This window comes from Dromaius novaehollandiae, chromosome 6, assembly GCF_036370855.1.
Source record: "Dromaius novaehollandiae isolate bDroNov1 chromosome 6, bDroNov1.hap1, whole genome shotgun sequence".
NCBI classification, from domain to species: Eukaryota; Metazoa; Chordata; class Aves; order Casuariiformes; family Dromaiidae; genus Dromaius; species Dromaius novaehollandiae.
Genome location: NC_088103.1, coordinates 7121511 through 7141654, shown reverse-complemented (window position 1 = coordinate 7141654; position 20144 = coordinate 7121511). Strand labels below are relative to the sequence as shown.

The 20144-nt window shown below is 41.4% G+C and overlaps 1 protein-coding gene across 4 annotated transcripts in view; it reads right to left on the bottom strand.

Moving 5' to 3' along the window:
* Window positions 1–20144, bottom strand: part of PRKG1 (protein kinase cGMP-dependent 1) — a 496774-nt gene that overhangs the window by 87756 nt on the left and 388874 nt on the right. The gene's annotated exons all lie outside the window — the stretch shown is intronic.

Genomic DNA, 20144 nt, shown 5'->3' with positions numbered 1-20144 from the left:
AGGCAGTCTGGTTCCTTACGATGTGCACTGAAACAGTTAGCAACATAATAGTGCATTTTATTCAAATGCACTGCAAATCTTTCCACTTATGAACTGTAAATGCATTACAGGCAAAATAGGTCCACCTCTTTCAGACATATCTAAATCATTTAGACTAGAAAATTACTGTATATTTCCAGTGAAGTAAGTTTTAAAAGTGCTATTAGAAAAAGTAATCATACTGTTTGAAAACTGGAGGGTTTAAAGGAGGAATATGGTTGCATCACCGTGCTGTGCAGGCTCACTTACACGTGTGCATGCACTCTCCCTACCTGGGTTCAAGAAATAAGGACCTAAATTTATTAGGTAAACTATCTTTAAAACAGAACAAGCAGAAAAATAGATGGAAAATACCGATATTCAAGCCTACATCTGAAGGCTGTAATTGCACCTGTTTTGAATGAGAATAACTACATATTAGTGCAATTTGTCAAAGACAATAAAATCATGGTAATTTAAAGGAAACAGAAAATAGCTGCCTAATAGCAGTATACCTATATCTACTAATATTTGAAACTTTGGTAAATATAGATAGAATAATGGAATCTTAGATATTGTAATTCTGTAAGTTGCTGTGTCCACTTCTGCCAGTATATTAATACATTATTACGTGAGAATTTCAAGTTTTTGGTGGTTCATTGACCCCATCTAAAAACTGAACACACACACGTCCTATTATCTCAGACGCCGTTCTGCCACAAAGAGACAGTTCACCTTTATTGCCATTTTCAGATTACAGACAAGGAAAATACAGGTGTTTATGGCTTCAGTTGAGCTGTTCTAAATAACTCTTAATACTGGAGATTAAAATGGATGGATAACGTACTTAATAGCTCTTTTTTTAATCAGCATGACATTAACGTAGAATGAATGCAGCTTTCTAAGGATATTTGATTTAGGGCAAACACACAAACTACAGAGCTGTATGGGCTTTTATAAATGCAGAAAGATATGGGATTTGGACCTTTCCCAATGCTCTGCACAAGTTGAACTCTGTGCAAAAAAGGAAGAAAAAAAATCACAAAACTCCACTCTGCTGCCAAGTAATGACCCTCTACCGTAAAAAATACAACGCTGCGCTTGCTCCTGCCTGCATGACTTTGGAGCACAACCGTCCCACCAGAAAAAGAGAGGTGCCATTAGCAGTATGTCAAAGCAGCATTAAGGTCCTGAGCAACCCGTTCTGGAAGGTCTGATTTAGCGTCGTCCTAGCGCTGCTAACCGCGGTCCACGCCGCTTAATCGCGGCAGGGCAAGCGCCCCGTTATCACCAGCACTGGAGGCAGCTGCCCAGGGAGAATCGATTACACGACCCAGAAGCAGAGCAGAAAAGCTCCACGGGGAGAAAAGTCGACATAGCTGCAGTCCGATAGCCAACACACAGAAAGGAGAAACGTTTCCATGAAATACATGACACGCTCAGCCTCTGCCTATGCTCAAGCACTCTCTATAGTTAGCATTTGCCCACAAATTTGCAAACATATCTCGAGACATGCAGCGATCCAGCCATTAGCCTCAGTCGTATTAATGCAAAACCAGATGTTAGCACGCGCGGTAAAGGTAATATACAGCCAGCCAGCCCCTAGCCACAGCAAATCGCGTTAAACCCAGCCATCTGGTATTTTAAAGGATTTCTTGCAAGCACTGACTCCGACACTCTCCCGACTTCGTCGCCGGAGTATTCATCACCGCTTCCCGAGAAGCAGCGCTCGTCCTCAGAAGAGTCACCTTCCCTGTCCGAATAATCCATCGGCAACGACCGCCTGCACCATTTCCTCCTCGGAAACGTCCCGTTTCCTTCGAGCCCGTTCCTTTATGTGTCCCTGCGACTAGCTCTGGCATTTTACAGCCCCTCGAACTTAAAACTCGCCAAAGGTCACAGCTGCTCGGGGGGTTTCTGCTGCGCATCCCTGGGAAACGTGAGCAGAGGGTATTTCGGAGCTGCAAAGCAGGACATATTTCACGCGCCCGCCGCTGGCACCGTCCCCGCCGAAACGTGCCCGTTTGCCAAAAAAAACCTAGCGGGAGGTCTTTTATGATAGCGTTTACTTAAGCTGGTGCTCATGAGCCCGGCATTGGACCCAGATTCTAATGTCTGGCAAATCTCAGGGTGACTTTTCATCCTAAAGAGCACGGGAATCCTCTCTACCAGCTCCAAAAACTCTAAAAGGAAAAAAAAAATAGCCAAATTCCTAAAACCATTCAAAAAAAAGTCTTACATCAGTATAAACATACGACTATGTTATTTACCAGCAGAAGAAATATGCACACGGGAAGAATTTCACGGTTATAATTTGCTATATGTTCGGCGTATATAATATATTTCAATAGTTTTGTTTCTGATAAGCTGTCAACCACTGAAATTAATAAGATTTTTTTTTTTTTATCATTTCCAGGAAAGCCTTCTGATAAAACTTTATTGATCACACTGTCTTTATAATGTGGTGTTTGAAAATACGAGTATGTAAGAATATAGGGAGCTTTGATAAGAAAAGGTCATTTGTCAGCTTCTGCCCCCGATTCCATTTACTCAGATTGTGAAAATTTAACTTTCATTTTTTAAACCTTTTAGATGATATTCTATATATATAAAATAAAATATTTTTGCTTTGTTACCATTCCACATCCCCTACTTCAGCCAGGTCTTGCTCCAGCACTGGGTCTCATAGCTCCTACCCCACCACACCCCTTAATAACACCAAAGTAATTCTTCAAACAAGCAGAAACTACATTTTGGAAGGTTTAATTCAACAAAATACCATATAACCCATATATTAGCTTGAAACCTGCTGTTACAACTTCAGTAAACGCTGCTCTATATCATTTCCCGAGCACGAATGCAAAATGGTGCAAACTTAGCACTATGTTTGCATGGCTTTCGGGATCAATACTTCCCCCGCCAGACGAGCGGGCTGCCGGCACAAAATAGCATTTATTATTAGGTGTGAGTACACTAGCACGGGAAGTATCAAGTTTACAGCTGAGCCTCTTCTGCTGTTCTCTTGACCGGCTTTGTGTCAGGCCCAATTAAATTCAAGGCAAAACCTATATGAAAGGCATTTTGAGGTTGTGGGTGGGCAATATCCTCTCCTTAGAAAAAAAAATGCCTAGGTCTTTTTAGTAAGACCAAATTTGGACACCCATTTTCAGAATACCCAGTAAAGATAATTTTTACCTCCAAATTAGAAGATGAGAGTGTAGTCAGGGAACGATCAACAAAATTTAAGGGGAGATGGAGCTGGTATTTTTGAGCTATTATTGCTCAATGATAGTTGCTAACTGATTTTTTTTTCCAAAATATATATATATATTTTTTCTTTCACTTGTTTCAGACACAGGCTCTCCTAAATATCTCAAATCTAGCTCATCGAGTACCACGTTAAGAAACGCTCAAGGCCAGATTCTGACCCACCTACACTTGGTGGACGGTCAAGATCCTTCCGCGACCTTCTCAAATAAGAATGCGTTATCATCATTTTTAGAGAGAGAGGAAGAAAAAAAAAATCAAATGACTAAATTTACATTTTGGCAATGTCATTCTAAGGCTCCCAAATGAATTCATCTAAAAATCAGCGCACAGTCTTTGCCCCCTGGCCTTTTTCCCAGGGCTACGCAGGTGATAGAGGCATCACCGCAACCGCTAGCACAGATGACGCGATGCCTGCGCATTTTTAGGTACAGTAGCTGAGTTTGCAGTGAAAGTCATTAGCCCTTTGGCAGTCTTCAAGCCAATTTAGGTAGGATGGTCATTGCTTTCCTGGGACTATTTGTATAAATGAAGTTATCACCTTACCTACATGGAAGCAAGAAGTAGGGGTTGATTTTATGGTACCCTCAATTATTAAATCAGCATATACCCAAACACAGAAAGTATTAAATATCATATGCAACTTGGAAAAAGTTTCACTTGAAATGAGTTATACTTTTAATTTAAAAAAAAAAATTTAATTTTTTTAAAATCTAACAAAATTGACATTGTTGCTACAGAAAAAGGCATTAAAAAAATCCACAGCTTCTATAAAAGCAATGAAATATGATAGCAAAGAGACTTTGCCTCAAAGTACCACAATTTGAAGGTATGTATCAAAACACACATACACAACCCTGCAATTTAGCTTATACGGCTACTAGGAAAGGAAAACATTTCTTACAGAACAACACTTGAATTAATTCAGAGAACATGACTTAAAAATGTTACTTACAGGGTTTTTTTAATTCAATAACTGTAAACGGTAGCTGGAAAAGAGTACCAACCTTTTCTAATAATTTGTGTTATGCTATATTATATGCTATATAATTACATATTGTATATATATTACATACATAACTACATATTGCATAATTACATATTACATTACATATTACATGCATATACATATTACATACTATTATATAATTACATATTGTAATTATATAGCATATAACTTGCACTTATTTTGTTTCTAAAATTAAGGGGAAATTTCTGTGGCTCCAACTGAAAAGTGTTGCTTTCAGAAAGATTTCACAAGAGCATTTGCAAAAAAAAAAAAAACAAACCCCCCCCCCAAAAAAGTAAATATTTGTAAAGTTAAGGAGTCAGAGATTATAAAATAAATAAGCTTTTCATTACTCTTTTGGTCAAGAAAATTCTGCTCTTCACTTACTGCACCAACACATCTCAAAGCAAATGAAACTCCCAGCAGAGGCTGCTAAGAGCACGCCAAGTTTTAATTCAAAACTCTCCCCAGAAGTAATGATGTGCTGGAATCATTTCAAGATGGTGAGCGGAGTCTGAAAATTATCTTCTGTTTTGTGTTAATGATGGATGCTATTTCCTGCAAAGGAAAACGCCTGGGGTGCTTTTGCTTCTTTTCAGTTTCATGAATGATGGAAAATCAACTCCAGTTTACATGAACTGTCATATATTCGGGGATATAACATAAAGGCTCTAATTAAAACAAAAAGCTCCAATTTTGTAATTATTGCATTTATCTGAGGAAACAACTGGTGTTATGAACAGCGCGCTAGATTGCGAGTGTTCACTCATCAGCCTTGCCACTAGCTACAGCACAACCTCAAAGAAGTTATTTCACCACTGATATCCGATTCCTACATTAAAACGAGAATAATGCTTTGATTTACTTTGTGAACCCCTGGATCTAAGGACAGAAGATACTACATTAGAGATGGCTATTGTTGGCTTTTTCTGGCATCGCAGATCTGATGTAAGCAAGCTGCTGAATTAATGAGTGCAAAAAAGGGGACTTTCAGTTACATCGCTAGACCACCTTTGTCCATGTTAGGAGATATAATGCAGGTAAACACTGCCAAAAATGGTATTAATTAAAGCAGAAGCACTCTCATGAGAAAAGCCTTCTACTGCCAATGGAGAAAGAGAGGAACCTCCACAGGCCAAGTCATCCTGTCCATCTGAGACACCTCCTCAACTGTCACATTGCCCAAAGAAGCCTCTTAGGCATCTCCTGATCATCACCACCTCTCTTGAGCAGCACTTATCTCCTGCATCCTCAGCAGGATAGTTTGCCTGAGGTCCTTCCACAGCTGGAATTAATTCAAGCTAGTTCCTACAAAGCTTTCAATGAAACCTGGTATCTAGACCTGTCCATGAACAAGCCCCACAGTGCCGAGGAGCAGATACGGACCTTGCCTCAACAGGCTTCTTTGACCCCAGTAGCCCAGCCCTCTGCTTCTATACCACCTTCTGCTGCTTGCCTCCAAAAGTACTCCAGAAAGGCACATTTTAATTAAAGACTCATCTCCAGATGAATGTGCTTGTTTTGGCAGAGCTGAGGTGGCTTGGTACCAAATCCTTAAAGGACTTGGAAGCAAATGGGAAGATGTAGAGGGCAAGAAATATGAACAAAACACCTTACAGATTCCCCCTCCTCATTTCTAAAAGCTGGTTTTAAATCAGCTTCTATTAGCCACCTTAGCTTTTATACACACTATTTTAGGCAGCCAGCAATTCAGGAAACCAAGAGGGGATTGTGTCAGCCAAAAACCATGCTGAGAAGGGAAGGGTATGTGCTCGTTGTGATCTGAAAGAAGAGAAAAAGCTTCTTGCTACCACTTGATTACCAAGAAGCTGACATAAATCTAATAGTATCGACTATTTTAACAGTCAGCATGAAGAATTTTTCCCCCCTTGCAGAGAAGCATAATCAGGTTCTTACCCTAACTCCTCTATTCGAGGTAATCTTCACTGCAACAGTATGAAAGATTTATGAATCATGTGGGGCGTAGTATTAATAAAGAATTATCACTTGCACTATTTTCTCACCATATTTGGTCAAGAATTGATAACTGCAAATTGCTCGCAAAATCATATATGTCCTCTACCACAACTAATTCAATGTACTTGCACTCTCCCTGAAGGGTAAGCTACTATTTCCTCATTTAAAGGTATATTTATGAGAAGAACTGTATTAAAATCAAACCAACCTATGATTTGAGACTCAAAGTAATGAGATACATCTATTACATGTTAACAACGTCAACATAGCACTTACATAACACATCATTTTAAAATACAGGCAGGAGCTTCAAGTTTTCATAATTAAATCTTATAAGCAGCTAAGGTCTATGGTAATATTTTTGTGCATATTTTATAGGTGGGCAAACCAATGCAGAGGGAGCGTGAACGAGGCTCCTTAGATCATACAGCAAGGCATTAGTCTCATCAGTAACAAAACTGGTGTCTGGCTCATAGGGCCTCTCTTTAAGAGTTAATGGCACTGTTTCAGTTTAGCCTAACTTCTTTACTGTGTTGACATGTTCATAAAGCAGCACCCATGTGATCTCTACAGAGGCAGGGATCATATTATCCCTAATTGTGTCACTCTTACGGCAACGTGCCAGCATTTGTACCCTACTAGCAGTAAGACCATTATATTTAGGTCTCAAAACCATACATTAACACAGGAGATGCTTCAGTAAGGTTCCACATTAATGGCAACAACTGAGTAACTACTTACAGGTTGAGCTCCTTAAACAGCTGAATTTTTTCCCCCCTCCCTTTCAAGTATTTCTATGATATGCACTTTTTTTTGGTTTGTTTTTTATAAACTTGGCTTCTTTGCACATTGAGAGTGCTGGGACAAATACTCTTTGCCATGCTGAAGTGATAAGCAACACACAGATTTATTAAAACCACATCTCACAGCAAAGATATCTGTTCTATCTGCGTGTGGTAGGAGGCTTTTTTCAGCTGAGAAAAGTTTTAAGGATTTATTCCGAATTCACAGTCTTTTAAAAAAAGAAATATGCTTTAAACTGCATCCTTGTTAAATTCCTAAGCACTGCAGAAAAGGGAAGGGCAAGGAAGCTGTAACAAGATTATGGCTTCTCCATCACAGATAGCAGATGCAGGATCTAGATGACAAGCTGTAGAAGTGGTTTTTCTCCCCGCTGCACATCTTTGGCCAACACTATCCAACCTTTACATTTCCCTGGCACCAAATTCCCTTTCCCCTACCTTGCAGGAGGTCTCTGCAATCCCTTCTGGGGCAGGGAATCCACACCTTCCTTTTTTCCTCCTCTTCATGCTCTACCTCTGCCCAATCCCCTACACCAGCAGACCTGAGTCCCCCACGTTGCCTCCCCACCACAGGGACACCGTGTGCCCTCTTACCTGCCTCCCCATGTTACTGACTCAAGCAGTTTTACTCATTGCTTCTTCATTTCTGCAGACCAAATTCACTGCATCTCTCTGTTGCCCCACAAATCCTCTGACTTCCTCATGCACTACCCAGCTGTTCTCACTGATGGCCCTGAGGGCACCAACAGGCCTTAATCACCTTGACTGGCCTCACCTGGGACCTCCATCCTCCACCTCCCCACCCCTGCCAGCCCAGGAGCCCCATTTCAGCTCAGCCTCAGGCCATCAGAACTTGCCTGAGCTATGTTGTAGATAGAGACTTGTCTCCTGTGTTGTCTTTCATCTTGTTCCTGGTTTTGTCTCTTGGAGGGACCTTGGATCTATATTGTAGATAGCTTGTCTCCAGCGCTATCTTCAGACCCATCTCCTGGATCAGCCTTGCCTGATGTTGTAGCCTTGTCACCAGCCCTATCTTCAGACCCATCTCCTGGATGGATCTTGCCTGATGTTGTAGCCTTGTCACCAGCCCTATCTTCAGACCCATCTCCTGGATGGATCTTGCCTGATGTTGTAGCCTTGTCACCAGCCCTATCTTCAGACTCCTCTCCTGGATGGACCTTGCTTGATGTTGTAGCCTTGTCACCAGCCCTATCTTCAGACCCATCTCCTGGATGGACCTTGCCTGATGTTGTAGCCTTGTCACCAGCCCTATCTTCAGACTCCTCTCCTGGATGGACCTTGCTTGATGTTGTAGCCTTGTCACCAGCCCTATCTTCAGACCCATCTCCTGGATGGACCTTGCCTGATGTTGTAGCCTTGTCACCAGCCCTATCTTCAGACTCCTCTCCTGGATGGACCTTGCTTGATGTTGTAGCCTTGTCTCCAGCCCTATCTCCGGCCCCATCTCCTGCTGCTCCTGGCTGGACCCCAGACCTGATCCCTTTGCTAGGTCTAGGACAATCAATGGAGCCTGTTACCAGCACCTGGATCTGCCCACCCAGCTCAGATGCTGTGGGACTCTGCCCCACTGGTGAGGACATTTCCCCTGCTGGGGTTGCCCTTGGCTCCCAGCTCCTCCTCCCTCGTGGAGCAGGCCCCTCTTACTGCTCCCTGACCATTAAGCTTGGATAACTTCCAGTCTGTTCTTTCTTTCCCGGCTTTGTGGGATACCAGGCACTCAGGCTCTCAATACCTAAAGCCAGGCAGAGCAGTGCTGTGCTGGGAGCAATAGCCAAATGGCAGCTTTTGTGATCTTCATCAAATTTCCAAGGGAGAAAGCTGCTGGATGTGCCAAGCAGACATCACCTGTGTCTCTTGCACCTTCTGCTTCTAATATTCACCAAAACCAGGCAGGTGCTCATCAGTTTGCACCTGAAGCAATCTCTGCAGTCTTGCAGATGATCACATGGTGCAAAGCAAAGCTCTTGTGTCATATCCCAGAAAGGTGGCCAGAGAAATGGTAGACTCAGGAGAACGAGTATTGTTTGGCTAATCACAGTGAACCCTTTCTCTATTAGCTCCATGAAATGTTTAATGGATTACCGTGCTGACAAAAGCACGATGACCAACAGCAGAAGGTGCCAAAACCCTTCATTTTGAAGTAGAACAATAAAATTAATATCCTGAAGGCCAACAGTTAATGGCCACAGAGGACCACACTGGTGCCTGCTGATGCAAGTGCACTGCTGCAGGAAGAGCAATGGGAGGGACTCGCTGCAGCCCGTTTTCAGTCGCCTTTTCACATCTCCTGAAGTGATGTTTCACAGATGTCTTCCAGACCAGCTAGCAGGATGCCCGTGAGAAATCAGGATCCTCAAAAAATTTCCCAGAGCCTCCCACTGATGCAAGGAGCCCTAAATCTGAGACTCTGCAAGTCTGTGCTTTTCATGCGACTTATGTTTCAATTTGGGCAGTGTATGGAGTCACTGTAGCATGGAGATGCTCGAGCTAACTTTAAGCAGGCTGGAGCGAGTACTGGCAGCACGCAGAAGAGACACAGTGACTAAATCAGATTATGCTGCGCTAGTGCCACAGCTAGACTGATTCTCATGGTCAGATTAACGCATGTAAAGCTGACCTGAGGATCCCTATGGCATATCATAGTCTGCTGTGCTGACAAGCTGATCGGGTCATAATTTAGTTTCAGTACTCAATTTCTTGTTCTGTGTGTTATTTTATAGTGGTAATAGCAAGGAAGGGAAAATTATGGGCCAAGTTTATCATCAATAAAGACATGAAACTATTCATTTCCTTTCACCTTATTTTCTCATTTCTGTGCACAGAACGATGGAGCAGATTTTATAGTTTGGCTAAAAGTGAGGGTCTGTGATCAGCTTAAAGCTAAGACAAATCAATTTTTTTGAAGGCTGAGTTTTCGGTTAAATCAATGCAATTCACTGCACAGCTAATCATCACTGGTACAAGGTTAAGGGATACGGTGTGAACTTACGGCCAGGATGGAAAAGAGAAGGTAAAAAGTAGTCACCGAGTAATCGCCTAATCTTCCAGGCTATGAAAAGGTTTGTGTTTCTACTACAAAATAGCACAATTAATTGCTTAAAACATGCATCATACAGAAGCAAAAAGCAGTGAACAAACGAGGTGTTCTGCCTGTGAAAGGCATTTTCACAAGAAAATTATTTTTGACTCCTTAGAAAATATTCATTGACCTTTAGTGAACAATCTTACTAGTAACAGAAAGAAGCATATGGTATATTTTTAAAAGTATTGGTATAAAAAGCTCGATTATGCTCTATCACCACTAGTATATTTACTTTAAAAAATGATTGCGTAATGTCTGGAGTGTAGCATATTACAGTCTCAGAAAGTGAAAAATCTGAAAGGAGTGATTTGCTGTAGCCTGAAAATAAACTAAAATCTTTGGTAAAGCACTGAAGAAGCCAAATGAGATTTCACGCTTCATGTGCACCAAGCCCAGGCGAGGAGGGGGAAAGCTGTTTCGAGGCAGCTCTTCAAGCGGGAGCAGCAAAATAAATCACAGCTTAAAACAAACATAACCCCAAAGCTGCTGCTGTTCCCAGCATTCCCTTGCAACTCATAACCACAAGCTCACTGCACATCAACGTTATCGCAGGCTTCTGTTAGTGGAAAAACGTAACTTCAGCCTCTATGGCAATACTTCATCATGCTTCTACACGAGACGTAGATCTTCATTTGCCCGACAGTCCTAATTTTTGGTAGATAATGATAATTACTGTGGAGGTGGCTGCGTTTATTTTTCTAAATCTATTCCAGCAGGGAATTATTACCCACAGCTGAAAGCTGCATTGCACTAGGAACGTGCACAGTGCTTTGCAGCTAGTGAACATCTCCACTTGTCCTAGTGAGTTCACGCTCAAGCCTTACCGGCAGAGGACATGATATCTAAGCGCTCTCCAACACACAGAAAAGAAGGATAAGATTATTGCCTTGCTTACACCTTATATTAATCTGTGCATGACTGCCATTGCCTTCAGGAAATATCCTGCCTTGGCCTGTTTTTTTTCTTTTTCCCTAGAAACCTACACTTCCATGCCTGCTATAAATTAATTTTCATTCTAGTTTTCAAATTCACTTAGCTGAGATGAGAGACACTGCACCGCTGCCTTCTAAATCTTTCTTTTTATTGTCCATACTCACACTAAAGGTTTTGAACTGTGTATCATGATTTTTTTGCATCTTATACTCTTTTGGTGGAAAAGTTCCCCAATGCTCAAAAATAAAATAATAAAATAATAAATTGTCAGCTTTTATTTCACTGTGTTGGGCAAAGGTCTCCTAATTTAATTTGATTTTGAGATGACTTTCTGTCTTTTTACTATGTTAAGTGATAGTAATATAATGATGCTTTACTGTCAAAGAACGCAGATATATCCATATTTATTGTCTCAGTTAGTGCTCAGAATTGGACCTCAAACTCAGACCCTAAACCACTTTCTCTTCCAGGGTCTGTGGAGTTCATGCTGAATACAGATTCCCATCAGAGCTGGGAAACAGTATCACAGTCTGGGATCCTGGTTTCTGGATCTGGAACATTATCCAGATCTGGTGGGAATTTTTGGAATCCCATGGAAACTAAGTTACTTTCATGGAGCATTTTCCTGCTATTTCAGGTATGCCATATAGTATCTTTCACAAATTTACAGAATCAAATTAAAATCAATTTGGCCAGTAGAGCCACTGAAGACTCTTCCAGAACTCATTTTTCTAATGGTTAGGGATCTTTTTCTGTTTCCCAGTCTAAATTTATTCACAGCAAGCTTAAACCTATTTGTTCCCGGACCAAAACTGTCCTGAAGTTAAAGTATTTTCTTTCCCTGGATATATTTACATTCAAAAAAATAAAAACTCAGATTTTATGTCACTGCATTAGGCAAATCAAGGTTTCCTAATCCTTCTTCTTAAGAGAAGATCTTTTACTCTCTTGTCCTTTTTTGTACCTGTTCCAGTTTGAGTTCATGTCTCATGAACATAAGTGTCCTTAGTTGTTTGGAATAGTCCAGACTACATCTCACCAGGGCTTTGTACAACGGTACAAATATTGCCCTCTTCTTGCTGGATACACCTCTCTCGGCATCTCCTAGAACAACATTTACTGTTTTCACAGCTCCACCGAGCTGGTGGTTCATCCTCATTCTTGCAGTCAAGATTGGGACCCAAATCTCTTTCTACATATTGACGAGTTCAGTCAAAATTACTGTTGCCAGTCTTTAAGCACATCATCTCGTCAGACCCAAGTGACCCAGTTCTTTCTGTACAACATCTTGATCTGAGCCAATGCTGTTAAATGATGATATTAAACAGAATCAGGCCTAGGACCGACGCTTAAGAAACTCCACTTAACTCCAGCACGCTAACTTTCCGTGCTACCTGATCTGTACCGATTTTACAGTTCTTCCACTCATCTCTTAATCGCTTCATTTCTACATTTGCATGTGGAGCCACAAAAAATCCTTTATCAGGCTCAGACAGGCAGTATCTGCTGTGGTTTCTTTGATGTTAAAAGGTCAGTTCTCCTGCACGGACACAACATGTTGCATTTTCCTCCAAGCCTTTGGAAGAAATTTTGAAGGAAAAGATAATTAAACACTTGCATGACATTGAAGTTTTCCAGCCTATAGCTACCTGAATCACTCCCTAGCTTCTGACTGCCTCTTTCAACACAGCCTTTATGTTTTTCCCGGTTATGACGGCACTTCTGACTTGATGGACTTACACATGCCATTTCAGAAACTAGAATGATCTGAGTTGAGGCTGGAAGTTCTCTAAGTGGGAATGCACTACTCATTTAAAGCTTTGATTACCTTTCACTTGTAATAATTTCTACACCCTCACCTTCATTTTCCATCTTGGCCTACAGCCAGCACTACCCAAGAACCTCATGTCTAATCCCTACTCTTGATTCAGTAAAAAATCAAATTTTCACTGTTGATAATAACAAACAAAAATCCCTCAGTTACTAGGCTTGATGCCACAAAACAGTTTCAGGAAGAAAACAGAAGCTGGCTCTGCTCTGAGCAGGACATTGACCCAGATGATCTCCAGAGGTCCCTTCTGATCTGATCTGAGCTAGTCTACTCTTCTGAGATAAGCAGAACACATAGGTTATTTTTCAAAACATCAATTTAAATATTACCTTTAACATCTCTTTTACAGTCTTTGAAGACAAAATTCAAGAAACTAGATTAGAAAAGATAAAATTTCAAATATCACTGTAACAAGTAAGACTTCTTGCTGAGAATAAAAAATCAGCCTAATCTTCAGCCAATAAAGATGCTGCTCTTGAACAACATGTCCCACACATAGAATGTGACATATCCCTAATACAGGATTTTGCAGGAATACATTTCATTACTAAATCCAAATCAAAATGAGGAATCACAGAGCAGGCATCCAAGATACGGTGCGTTTGCCTCTCAATGAGCCTGTTCTACACAGCAGCTGGAGACGGCAAGAGCTGCAAAAACCCCGTATCGAAATGAGCTCTGACAAACACAGTCTTACAAAAGGAATAATCTCTCTTATTTATTAACTGAGAAAATTACAACTGCTAGAAGTGTATTACGCTGATAAAAACGACCCTTTCTTTTAATAACATTAAATTAAGTTTTACAGCCAACATTTCTAGGAGAATTAGAAACAGTACACGGGAACAGCTCCTCTGTGTCATTTTAAAAATCCTGCCCAAGGAATTGAACTGACGTGCAAAGAAATGAATTAGTTTCTGGCACCAGTGGGGGTGACACTTACTCGACCTACAGGAAATCATTTTGCTGGGAGTATGATACAAGTGTTAAGAGAGCAATTAGGGTTGTCACCTATCAGCTTCCCGGGAGGAAAGCGATGGATTTTCATCCGTGGCCTCGCGTCCTGCAGCCAATGTCTTGCTGATGAATATTGCTATCACTGCGACACGAGATGAAAGCAACGGCAGCCCCAGCCCTCCCCGTCCGCGGGAGGAGGACTCCTCCGGGCCCCGACGCGCCGACCGCGACCCGCTGCCGGCTTCCTTCCCGCCGGCGCTGGCACTTCCCGCCTGCGTGCCAGATGCTTCCCCCAGCGAGCGCTTACAGGACCGCGCAAAGACGCTGGCAGGAACGGGACGCTTTTGCATAAAAGACATTCGACACAGCTCAGGTGTTTTGGGGCGGGCTGCTCGCTCCACGGCGTCTTGTTATACCACCGCTTTTTAGCGCGGCGTTCAGGGAGGCTGCAGAACAGTCGCTCTCGTTCTGGGTGAACGTATACCCCCCAAAACGACGGATCCGGCTGCTCCGAGGACTCGTTTTATCAGTCGTGCGCTGGTGAACGCTGGTGCGTCAAGACGGCAGACGCGGCAGCCAGCTCGGTGCAACGCCCAGGAAAAACCTAAGCAATTACCCCGTGTATCACAGCCAGTTTAAAACCGTTCTACCTTTCCAAGAAACTCACCCTTTCCTTTCTCATTCTGATATGTATCAGCCAAAGAGAGAATTAAAAAACAAATTATGATGCTTCTCAACATCATGCACGAATGTTAGGTCCTTTAAAATGGGAAATAGTAGAGCTACGTGTATCATTAAGTATGAGTGGCTGCAAATTTATTCCTCCCTTCCTTCACACGTTCGTTGTGTGCAGCTATTGCCATTACAGTATTGCAGCTTCTCAGCCCCACGTTTCCCATGCAATTTATAGGACTATCATCAGCTGCGTCTGCAACAAAGTCCTCTGCAGGCCACAGTCCCGGGCTACCGCCCTAGCGCATTCAATGGCTCTAAACAAACGGAGTTAAGATCACCCTTTTGGTGGGGTAAAACATGTCCCAGTGTGCGTGGCATCTGCAAATCAAATTTGAACCTGAAATCCAAATACTTTGAGGGCCGAGCGACTTGCACAACCAGGGTGAGTCCCAGCTTCTCCTCTGGTGGGGGAACGGGAAATCTAGATCAGCATGAAACCACCTGAAGAGTTAAAGTGAGCAACCTCTTATGAAGAAAACGTTAAAAAAAACAGCTGGGTGAACAAGGCATGTGAGCCTAAGCTTAAATAAAACGATTGAGAACGTTAAAGAAGGTTGGCTTCCAACCATTTTAAATCTACTTAACTTTACTGTGTTTTACCTCAATATATATGGAGGAAAACATATCTATCCAGAGCTGGAAAGGGATAAAGTTCAGGTAAGATTTAGAGTTTGGGCATAAATCCCATTAAAAACAAAACATTAACTAGCTAATGCAGAAAACGGTGAGGGTTTTCACTGTTTGCTCATGGTTCATTATCGTATCAAGGTGTTTAATTCCCACTGGTTCAGCAATAAGTCATATAGTTACAGAACAAGGAGAAGAACTCTTTTTGTGTTCCTCAGCATTAACAGAAAGATTACCCGGGCTTTCTTCCCTGCAAACATTATCTGGCTTAAATGCCAGCAAACCATTACTGAGCAGAGCCACATTTTTAACAGGCTACCTGTAATTTATAGGTATCATTTTTCATGACTCTTATAAAGCTTTAGAAAGTGCCTATCACAAGGATGACTTAGTACTCGTTTACCACACCAAGGCCTACGTTTTCTTTTATAAACACCAAGTGCAAGCTTCTCACAGAACTGAATAATGGGCTTTTTCGATCTACCTACAACTTTCATTTTGCCTGCAGTGATCATATTGATGCCAAGCCCCGAAATCTGATTTATACGAACGAAGTCGACAGTTAAATTATACAGACTGCATTTGATAACAGCGGTCTAAGACGCATTCAGGGCCTGCAGAAGGGATTTTATCTGGCTGTACTAGCACAACTAAGTGTTCCCGTGATATCAGTGCCTCTACAGGAATGCAATAACTGCTCAATTAATTTTCTAAAGATGGGAAAAACTGATGCATTCCTAACACGGCAAAGTTTCAGATTAAAAACTCCTGAATAAAATTGTTGTCTTCATAGACGATTAAAATTTCACACGCATCCTTCGAGTAGAGTTTCCAATTAGGCTTACTTAGGCAAAACAAGAGCTGCTCTAAAGCAATGTTTTTCCAACTTTTTGATCCAAAGACATTTTTTGAAGAATATCTAGCTTTCCTGTTAAAAATCCAAGCAATGACATTATCATATGGATTTGTGCTTGCAACCAGTAAGTTACATTTCGATATTTATTAATGCCTTTAATTCACCCTTTTCTGTACGTGTGTTTGCAGATGTGAGAACGTGTTTGAACAGAGGTTCTGGCTTTACTTAAGAGTCCTTGGCCCATATTCTGAAGCTTTAAAAATATCAGACTGAGAAACCAAGCCCTATTTCACATGATATCACACAGCAGAAACACATAGACAGTGAGGAAGAAAAACAGGTGATAAGAATTCTCAGGTCCCATGAAAAATCAGCAAAGCTAAGTAACTGTAAGAAAATACGTCTTAGCATCTCTCTCTTCACGTCTCATTACTGAAACAGAGATAAGAAAACGTTGTTTTCTGCAAAGATTTCAAATGAACTAAATAGAAGGGTTTTTTTAAAATCTCTGTACCAGTGCTATCTTACTCAAAGAAAACTTGATCCAAATCCTTCAGTAGCATTTTATATACATTAAAGTCACGTGTTCACTAAATGCACAGGAAAGCTAAATATTAGTACTATGTTTCTAAAGAGGCACAAAAATGTACTGCATTATTTTATGATAAATAACAGCTGTCAAAATTCATGTGAAAAACATTTTCTTTGCCCTTTCTCATCATTACATATCTGTTAGTGAATTAGATATGAGTCATATGTAGAACCAAAGTCTGATTTTTGCAAAAGTAGCACTGCGTCCGGGAAAGCTGTAGATGAACTTGGGATGTCTACTTCTAAATCTGTAGAGAAGTGATACAACCCATCAGATGTTCACCTGAAGGTACAAAACATCGATTACTAATGCTCAAGCGCATGTAGAAAGGATGCAGCATTTTGAAAAAAGATATTCCCTCTCTCTATTAATATCCATAAGCTTTTCTCACGGTCTTGGGGAAAAGGACATTATTGGCAGCATCAGGGGTATGTAAAATGCTTGAAAGCGAGGTGCTTGTAGACTATTTACTAGAGAAAAGGCAGACAAACTCTCACAAAAACTCTCTACTTTCTGCTGTCCCTTTGGGAATCCATCTGGCTGAGAAGGGAAATCCAAAGGCAGAACAGCTAACAGAAAGCATTTAAGAGATATATTACAGATATTCAGATAGTTACTCAACCAAAGTCATTCTTGCAAACAGTCTTTTATGGGTGAAGAAAAAGAAAAGAGATAAATATCTTTATCCTCTGCTATTAGGTTGTGCGTGGAACGTTATCTAGCTTAAAATGTTGTAATTGCACAGATCTCGTCATGGTTGGATTTGCTTCCATCCTACCGGGAATCCAGCAGTGCACGCCAATGACTGTCGCTTCGCTAACTCTATCTGAAGTATAAAAAAAGCACAGATCGTTGGGAGGTATAAGTGGCTGAGTCTCTACAGCACATCTTCTGCAGTCCAACTGAATGATCCTAGAGGTCTTAAAACCCTTTCAGAAGACCATGAGAAGGTTACACAGCAAAACTTCATTTCATTTCCTTCCTCTGAGCTCAGGTCTATTCATATCAACAGTTTTCTGGATGAAATTAGAGTAATTCAATCTTATTTTTAACAGATGGCTATTTGCGGAGGCAGCAGGTCTTCAGTGATGGCAGGTCCAGCACAGTCGGTTCGTTCCCTCTCCAAGCTTTCTCCTTTCCCCTGCGACCTACAGAGCCATGGAGCAGCAAGAAACAGGTGCCCTTGTTCTTAAAGGCACTAAAATACTCACATTCATTCATCATTATATGGCAATGAGGTTTTTCTCAGGTGTTTCGGTTTATGAATACCGTAAGACTTCCGCCGTCGCTGTGGAGGTTGCACGAGTTTGTGGTAGGGCCAGGGATTTATGACTTCCCTGTACCCACATTTAGCACTGAACATCTCACACGACGATTGCAGGACTCTGACGCTATAGACTGACGCAGCAAATGGGCTCTTCGTTGCATCAGCTCCTGTGACGAGGATGCGAGCAATCTGTCCTCTCACCCACACAGAGCAACCTTGAGACCTAGCCCAACTCAGAACAGACCCTATGGCCTGAGAAGGGACTATTTCCAGGCTAACTTCTACCGAAACCACTAACGCTGCCTGTATCTACGCGAGGATTTCATTAATATTAGTGTGCATGTTCTGCTACCTTGAAGGCCTAAAGAACAAAAACCTACTCACTCAAAATCTTTTCATTTTCTTCCCAGAAATGCTTGTTTTAGTATGTTTTAAAAGGGAGATTTGTACAGCTGCAAGCTTTTGCTTTTGCATTTCTTACTAGCAGCGTCATCACAGGTTTTTCTTTACTGAAACAACTGCTCTTGCCTCCTCCTTCATCATTAATTCCTGTCCCAGCTCCAACGACGATGTGCTATTTGTTGACCGTGACAGCTAACAGTGAAAGTCCTCTAAGCAAATGCAAACAAATTCTTTATGGAGCTAATTATATATCAATCATTTCTGGGTCAAACAGTGACAAAAGTGTCAGAAGACAATTTTTTATGAGCTCTTTTTTTTTGTTCACTCAGAAGCAGCCGAGTGACATCTCAGCTTGACGGTGCAGGCAACATGAGCTGACTGTATAAAAGTCAAATTGCGTGCCTTGTAAGCAGCTGCTACAACAAAATTTACTCTCACATTTACAACTACCAATTTCTAAAGCTTTGCAAATGACATTTCTAGAGAGTTTTGTGTGTGGAGTGTATAGGCATGACTGAACTGCCCCTTACTCTTTCTGTATAGCAATGGTTAGACAGACTTCCCCTATCTGTGCTTGCAATGTTTCTCTTTCTTTTCTTTCCTCTTTCCAGCTTTTTTCTCTCTTTCTGAATCTTCACCTGGTTTTACTTTCACCTTACACCTTTCACTGGTCTTCCCTCATCTGCATGGAGCCACAGTGGGGAAAAAACCCAACTTCTTCCCATTTCTCCCAGACGCTGAATGTCTTGGAAATTGGTCTTGTGATTTCTCCCAGCGCAAAGCGGGCAGGACGCAGGGCTGCAACCCCGGCTCTGTCCCATGTTCCTGTGCCACTAGGTCCCATTCCTAGATCTAGACGCCTTGTTGGGACATACCACCTTTTCTTATGTGACCCATACTCATCATACAACCTTCTTCACTCTTGCACTGCAGCTGGTAGACCACTGGACAAAGACGCAGTCCCCAAAAGTCACTGTATTTTGCCACGTGTGACACAGTTGGGTCAGTCAATAGTGGTTGGAGCTGTTGAGATGCCTCAAGGAGTGTGCTCCTCACTCCTGGAACAGCAACAGCCCTCAGAGATCACCATCTCCGGGATGGTCTCACAATTTTTAGTGGACCCAATCTGTTAGCAACTTGTCCCGTGTCTTACAGAGAAGTCCATTTAAAATATTTACATGGTCTGGCATACTAGATTTGGAAGACCAGAAAGACAAAGGTGGTTATTTATAGGGATTAACATCATAATATTTTTGGAGCTAAACTGTGGCTTAAGTTTAATATGGATAAAAAGGAAGACTAAAGTGGAACCAGAGTAAGCAAAGCTGATGCTAGGATGCTAAATCTAAATCTATTTATGCTAAACCTATTAACGATTTAAACCAATTTTTCTTGTAATTTACTCTGACTCATTCTATTAAAGCAGCATCTCACTAGCAAGTAATTAATAATATTCCCCGTGTGAAGCAACCCAGAGGTATAAAGTGACCAATTTTTTCTTTAAAAAAAGATGTCTTTAAAATGCGCTGGTATGCTGCCACACATTTTACATTAGAATCCCAACAGCAAGTGGTTGACAAGAGTGTTTTAAGGTATCCTAAAAGTTAATTATCACATGCAAGGACAACTAATTTATATTTTGTGCAAATCAGAGGAGTTCTACAAACAACAGCCTTGCAGCCTGACTTTGCTTAAGGTACATATCAACTGTCCTTGATCTGATAATATAGAGCTAGACAAAGCCAAACGACAAAGAAACGTCCCCTT